The sequence below is a fragment of the Sphaeramia orbicularis genome, chromosome 12, assembly GCF_902148855.1.
Source record: "Sphaeramia orbicularis chromosome 12, fSphaOr1.1, whole genome shotgun sequence".
NCBI classification, from domain to species: Eukaryota; Metazoa; Chordata; class Actinopteri; order Kurtiformes; family Apogonidae; genus Sphaeramia; species Sphaeramia orbicularis.
In genome coordinates this window covers 22,564,295-22,572,305 of record NC_043968.1, presented here as the reverse complement: position 1 = coordinate 22,572,305, position 8,011 = coordinate 22,564,295, and the positions used below count along the sequence as shown (strand labels likewise).

General features: G+C 38.4%; 1 long non-coding RNA gene across 1 annotated transcript; it reads right to left on the bottom strand.

Annotated features, from left to right (window-relative positions):
- Positions 1-3,776: 3,776 nt before the first annotated feature.
- On the bottom strand, positions 3,777-7,764 carry LOC115429272 (uncharacterized). The gene is made up of 2 exons (XR_003936754.1): positions 6,969-7,764; positions 3,777-4,756 (listed from the first exon to the last, which is right to left on the bottom strand). It is a non-coding gene; the product is annotated as an uncharacterized LOC115429272 (long non-coding RNA).
- Between the last annotated feature and the right edge of the window lie 247 nt (positions 7,765-8,011).

Below are 8,011 nucleotides of genomic sequence, written 5' to 3'. Positions count from 1 at the left end.
TAGTGACCAGTATGCATGAAAGCATTAACAATTCTTTAAGAATTTTTACATTGTAACAAGGGACTTCATCTTATTAGGTTTGTCATGTGTGATAAGCACTGATCGATACATGGAAGGATCATCTTTTCTCTTTTATTGTTCCATTATTTAGGTTGAGATTAGTCTTAAAATGGGGAAGGTGTGAGATCATGAAAATAAAATGTTGCAAGAATTAACAGGACTGTTTTGAAAATACAAGAAGCAGAAAGCACAGATATTCTTGTTAAAATGTACAGAATTTAAGTAAGAAAAAACTGATCAATAGAAAACACTTGATACTTGAAAAACCTACTTTAGTAAAGCAATAAGTATTTGTAGTTTGTACACAGCTGATAACAATGACACTGATGATCCGTTGAATATTTTATTTTATTTTTTGCATTCTTTTCATTGCTTCTCCTTTTACGAATTATGTGACTAATATGACTACTGCTGGACTCACGTGGTGCTTTCTAATGTTGCTGCCTGAGGAGGTGTACTATGATGCAGACCTTGAAGCACTGCATCAAAATGCCAAAAGAAATGTTGTATCCAAGAGGAAGAAAAATCCACATTGAGAGTATTGCTCTTAAGATTGATGGACTATGAAACTACTCTAGATCTACAATATCCTACTTATCCACAGCTGGATGACACCAGTACATTAAGACACAGCTGCACTTCAGTCTGAAACACTGAAGGCTTCCACATTGTGATAAAACAACTATTCTGCTTTTGATTTTCAGCTGAGTGCAACAGAGGAGGAAGAGGAGAGTATCATATAACAGTAACATGCACATCTTGACTTTTTGTGGCTGAGGTTGTTGCGGCTCTGTGGACACAGAGGAATGAAGTGAGACAATATAATCCTTGTTAAACTGCAGCTAATTTGGTGTCATTTAGGCTGAATAGTAAACGCTAAATGTAGCCTCATGTGACACAAGAGCTACAAGCTATAAAGAGAGAAAACAGACTCTGTAATGACAGTTTAACAGAGCAGTTTTACCAACCAATCTAGACTTTATCACCATCACTATTACTTTAGGTTTTCCGGTTTTCTCTGACAGTACAACAAGATGCATTGGACCTTTTTACAGCATTATTTAGGCTACAGCTAAAGTCATGCAACCTCTGTCACTAATCTGTACCATGAGGATATGCTGTGATTATATGCTATGCTATGCTGATTGTCTGGTTATGTCATTGATTTTTGGATACTTTTCATCATGTTAATACCTGTTAGATCTTTGTTCTCTATTCCACAGGTCTTCACTGTTATTGACATGTTTTTTAATTAGCACAAGCAACAATGTTAATTATATTTTACTCAGTGTAACACATACAGCATCTGGTTGTTGGGGAACACACTCAAGCTTGAAAACTGCTTAATCCAGCATTAAAAATAGACCCAAACAAGTGCCAGTACTTTCATGATAATGTGCTTGTAAACATACAAATTGTTGACTGTCTCTTAGACGGGGAGGCATTTTGTTACGGTGAGTCATCACTACAAACCACACACACACACAAAAACAGGGTGATATTGAGTTTCTTTTTGCAGTTTTTGGAACTGAGCCCTTATTCACAGTATATTTATATCTCAGGGTGGGATTTGGGTGCACATGGATCTGTCAATGATCTGTTAGTAAGAACATTTTCAAGAACATTGTGCTTAACAGAGTAAATACCCAAACATTTACAGGTCATGTTCACTTCCAGATGCCTCAGTTTCTTCTGTGTCTGGTGGAAAGGATTGATCTTATAATATCACAAACGGTACCCAGACGACCTCTGAATAATACTCGATATGACCCTTTACCCTTTACTCATCATGTTCACTGAGCTTGTCATAAATACTTCATAGACTTGACATACACATAATTTCTGCAAACACTGCTGAGGAAAGGCATTCTCACAGCTGTTCTGTACCTCAGTGGTTGTAAAACTTTGCCATATATGTGCATGAAAGTAACTGTAAGATGGCTTTTTGATGAGACATTCTTTGTCAGATCTTGGTGTTGCCTTGTGCTTTGATATCTTCTGCCGTCAAAACCTCAATTTAAGACTTTTGCATGTAAACCTATGGCCTCTGATCCTCTTCATTTGCACCACATGGAAACATTTAGACCAGGGGTGTCAAACTCATATTGGTTCAGGGGCCATATTTAGCCCAATTTGATCTCAAGTGGGCCAGACCAGTAAAATAATGACTTAATAACCTATAAATAATGACAAATACAAGTTTTTCTTTTGGTTTTAGTCCAAAAAACCCCAATTAAATTATGAAAATATTTACATTTTACAAAAAAAGATGTGAATAACCTGAAAAAACTGAAATTTCATTTGAAAAATCAGTGCAATTTCAACAATATTATGCCTCGACTTATTATTTACATTACACACAATGTTACATAAACATTTGGTAACAGGCATTATGCTGTTAAAATTTTGGATTTTGGGACTAAAATTTGAACAATTTCTACAATATTACATCTCTTATTACTATAGATCACAGTGGATCCATAAATCAAAAACATTTAGTAACAGGTAGAATATTGTTAAAATTGCACATTTCCGGTTGTTCGTCTTTGTTTTTATTTATGTATTTATTTGCATTTTATTGTGAAAGAATAGTTTTGTAAATGTAAATATTTTCACAGTGTAATGTTTTTGGGTTTTTTCACTTAAATTTTTTCCACATAATTTTTCACAATGAAAATTTGTCGTCGTTATTTATGGGTTATTGTGTTGTTATTTTTACTGTAGATCACGTTGGTCTGTATGTGGAACCTGAACCAAAATGATTTTGACAATCTGGACTGTTCAGGTTGATTTTTGCACTTTCATCCCGCAGGCCAGAATGGAACCTTTGGCGGGCCAGATTTGGCCCCCAGGCCGCATGTTTGACACCTGTGATTTAGTCTTACAGAGAACAGGATAGAAAATAATCCAAAAATACAGTAGTGTAAAATCTGTAGTGTTTTATTGTTTGCAGTTAAAAAAAAAAAAGTCTACAAGAAGTTATTGGTAACATAACTGATAGGTTCTAGTGGCTGTCAGAAGACACTAGTTTACAGTGGCCTGTAATAGATATAAAACTAATCTTTAATTTTCAGAAACAAAAAAAGATAAATGGCAACATCCACAACCAAGTTGGAGCCCTCCTGCTCATCCCGGATTTCACTGGAGACCCACTGATGCACTGATCCACAGTTCTATAACCGATTTCAAATGGTGCTAGAAGACAGGAGTGGACTCTAAGCACCAGAGGAAATCAGTTATCTTTTAATGGAGACAGAGGAGGAGGGGCAGAGCTCGGCTTGTCCTCCTGAGGCTCCCTCACTGCCAGAGCTGTCCTCCTGTCCCCAAGAACACTGATTTCAAATGGTGCTAGACAACGGGAACACAAATCTAAACCACCACGTGAAACCAGCTTCTGGAGGAAGATGCTTTGGTGTCGGACCACAGCTGCAGCGGTGAGAGACAGTTGTATTTAATGTTCTTTTCATTTCTTTTATTTTCCTTCTAACAAGCAAACACACTCAATGACTTATTCCATTATGTTTGTAACAGATCTGAATCCACAGCCTTGGGAGTATGCATTCTTTCTAAGTGCAAAGCCTTTTCTATCTTTAGCTCTATCTTTAAACCATCATAATATAATGGCGGGAGTGGATATACATATACAACATAACAGCATAATAAAAGGAATAGCAGTTACACATTAACAGGAGCTGAAGTCTAACAAAACATCAGTATAAAGTTTACAATTGTAGTTTTTATTTCATGTGTGCCAAAGGCTCTATTTCACCTCATACTGGAGAAGTGAGGGTTATTATAGTTAGATAAAGAAAAACCAAGGGCAGTAAAAAAAATAAAATAAAATAAACAAAACACTGTTATAAAACAACCTTAATTTGGGGTACACTTAACATTTTACAGCACATCTTCAAGTGTCAAAGGGTTTAAAGTACAACAACATTTTTTGGTTTTAATATATGCTCAAACATAACATAACATAACATAACATAACATAACATAACATAACATAACATAACATAACATAACATAACAATAATACTATTCTCCAGTGAAGAAGAAAGTTTGAGTTTGGGCCCAAAAATAATAGATTCACTACTACTTAGTAATAGGAAAATAACAACTACAAAAATCTAAATTCTTGTGACATATTATAATAAAGTACATGCTGATGCCTGTAGCCACAGTCACAATCACGTCACAATACAAGTGTAATGAAAGCAACAGTACTATGAAAAGCCATGCATCCACAAAACAGCTCCACATCACCAGCAGATACGTTGAGTGCAGTCAAACTCTATCCAAGTGACAAAAAAACAGCATGCTACATTCCCCACAGTGCATCCATGAGTCACGCTGTCAGTATATGAGGCGTCCTGTCAGAAGAGCAGAACGTGCTTTTTATGAAGAGGAAGTCTGCCTTAAACTTAAATGTGGTTGTCATGGCAGCAGAGTGACATGGATGCCTGTCACGTGAAAAGCGGACTCGATGCCCCTAGCAGCAGACAGAAACTCCAGCAGAACACAGACATTACAACGAACGAGACTGACAGCACATGTATTAGGAGGAATACTTACAGGGCGTTGTCAGCTGCGTACTGAAGCGCAGTTATTTTAGACATCACATAATATGTAATGATGTGAACTATTCTAAACCACGCACGGATATACTCACAGCTTTATCTTTGTCGCCTTGATCCTGCAGGGAAAAACACAGAAGAATCACATGACAACAGTGTGGAAAGCCCCTGTGAATGAACTGTATACATTCTTATTGTGAACACACCCTTAGACTCCAACAACAGCTCATTTAACATCCTCTGATCTATGGTTCTAAGTTGAATACACCTGTCCTGCAGGTATATACGTGCACATGACAGACACTTATGTCCATGTGACAATGATGAAGAGGAAGTCTGCCTTGAACTTGCACGGAAATGAGATTTTAATGTTTTATTTTCCTAATAAAAAAACCCTAAAATTCACTTGTCGTTGGAGTTTTTAATGACACTTTGATCTAAATCATGCCCACTGTCTCCTGTCACGTAAACACAAATCAGATTTTCACAGGACTAAGTGGCTATCTTCCTAAGTGGTTTCCCCTGACACATGAGGAGAGGAGCTCATACAACTGGATGGATTTACAAACAGTGACAGTGTGTGCAATGTCAGAGCACAAAGACCTCTACGCGCCGCTGTTTGTGGGAACCGGTGCCCAGCACTTATATAACCTGCCAGGTTGTCATGACAACAGGGCTACTGTAAAGTGCTGTATTGTCCTGCGGGCTATTACAGGTGTTTAAAAGGTGGGTGTCAGATGACCTGTGACGACCAAGGTGTGAGAAGGTCTGACACGAAACACATGCAGAGTGAAAAACCTTTGCTCTGGTCTTGATGATGGCCTGCTGCTGAGGGAGGAGGGGGGCATTTGGGGGAGAGTAAGGATATGAACACCTCATACCAAAACTTGTGATATGAAGTGATATGATCTCACAGCAGGATGTATGTTTATGACATAATATTTTGTCAAGCTGTCATATGTGGTTAGAACACAGCTCCTGTAATACTAGTCATGAGCACAAGAGGGCAACATAGCATTTAAGAGCTCAGGAGTGGGTTCTGTGCCAGGGAACGCCTGCATCTCTTCAGTCTTAACTCTAGTAAGGTCAGAGGTCAGGGTCATATTCAAAAATTGGTGCTATTGTCACGGAGTTTCACATAATACAGCACAGCAGACAGAAAAGTGGCATGATTAAAAGCAGTCTCAGCAAACAAAGGTTCAAAGTTTGTTAGATTGTCTAACCTTTTAGGTCTTCCTTCTGTTATGTTCACCTACTGAGGCTATAGAGGATGAACAAAAACGTAAATTATCACCGATGTTTAACACAAGTATAAGACACCTGCTGTGGTTCATACCAGCCAATCCACAAGGGTACGCCTGAAAACAATCCCAGTCCCAGAACACAATAAAAAAGTTAAAAAAAACATAGCATCTTATCATCAAGCCATTTTAGGCTTTCTGCCTCTCCTTGCACCTTTACTCTTTTATTATGTCTTTGATCAATGTTAAGTACATGGAAAATAAATCAATAAATCAATATTATTTTCCATTTTTTACTCATAGAACAATAAATCAAAAGCAAACACATAAGGAACCATACCTTTTTGGCACTCGTCTAAAAATGTCATCACGTACATAGACATTAGAGAAGTGTTAGTTTAACTACAATAAAAAACAAGGCCACACAGTCTATATACTTTTATACTTAAACAGCATAAAATAACAGATCCATACCGCCATATATCAGGAGAAAAACTGAAAATCACTGGAGCGTTTGCAGCACCTGCACAACTCTGCCTCACTCACTCACTCACTTTTTTTTTTTTTTTTTAATCTCATTCAAATACCATATATGAGCTGAATTTCTAACTATCTCACTTAAATAAACTTTGCTGTAGTCACTCCAGTAGGCCATTACAGATGGCACTAGAGCGTGACCTTTGGGTATAAATTAACTTTCTAGAGGCAACATTTATCAATTAGCAAAAAGATAAATCTCAAGAGTGTTCCTCGAAAGGTTTTAAAAGGGTCATACTTTAGTTAAAAGGGAATGGAAACTGTAGCGGCTCACGTAAATCCTGAACCAACACAAGCATTCTGCAGCATGAATGCAGGAGTGACACACACACGCACACACACACACACACACACACACACACACACACACACACACACACACACACACACACACACGCCTCCTCAGGGGAGAAAGGCTTCCTTGTGGAGGTAAGGCAAGTGCTTGTTGTCGGCTCTCACTCTGGCTTCCTGTTCTATTCTCTCCCAGGAAGTGACACGCAGAGACAGAGGCTCCCACAAACACACAAACACACACACACACAGGAATACACACCACTGTCATGAATGGCAGCCCTGGCTCCCACGGATGATGGTGATGTCATTGGCGCTGGGGGGGGGGGGGGGGGGGGGGGGTGTCTGCGCGTCTGTCCATGTTGCCTGGAAAGAGAATTAAAAATGAGGTTAAATGGTGACGATTCCAAGTTTATATAAGGTTTTTTTTTTTTTTTTTGGCCTTAGGTTTGGTTTTGCTGAGTCATGGTGCAATGCTCCACTGCACTGATAATTGGACTTCTTTCATAACAAGTGCAATTTTTCAGGTCAAACATGAAGCTTTTCTGAGTCATCGTGTCATCCCGGAAACTGCAGTTTACATCACAAACCCTGTATAACAGACGAAACAGGTCAGTGAATGGATGTATAGGACAATAGAGAGGTGACTGTGGGAGAGGCATTGATCTCAGCGATGCACAGGATGTTCATGCTGTTCAGCGTCAACTGTTAGTCACACTGCAGCAGCTCTGTCCAAACCACCTGCCACAAGCCGCATCATCACACACCTTCAGGTGAGAAATGGAGTTAGCAATCTGCATGTGGGTGGGTGGGCCTGTGACAAAAATGGATATTTTGCTGTGTCAGTGTGAAAGGAGTTTTACTGAAAATCATATATGGTACTTTTTTGCAGTACCGCTTCAAAATGGTGGTGATTTTTATATAACGCAGTAACATTCTTTAGTGTTATGAGTTCCACATGAAGAAACTACACTGTAAGAATGAGTACATGTGATCCGAGATGGGAAAGAGAGAAGGGGAATGACATGTAGATGTAGATTTGCTGCTCGCCCACGTGATACAAGGATATTTTAAGTGAGAACAACGTAAAGTTAATTTGCATAATTGCTCTTTAATGATTTCATATTCACATCACATATTGGAAAACCTGACCTCTCACTCTAATTGTACATACTGGAACAACTCATCCTTAAGGTGAGAATGGGATTCACAGATTCAGATCAGATGAAATAAACAAAATCACAGTAAGTTACAAATGCCAAGGTTGCTCCATTAGGAATGCATTATTTTAAATGTATTTATTAC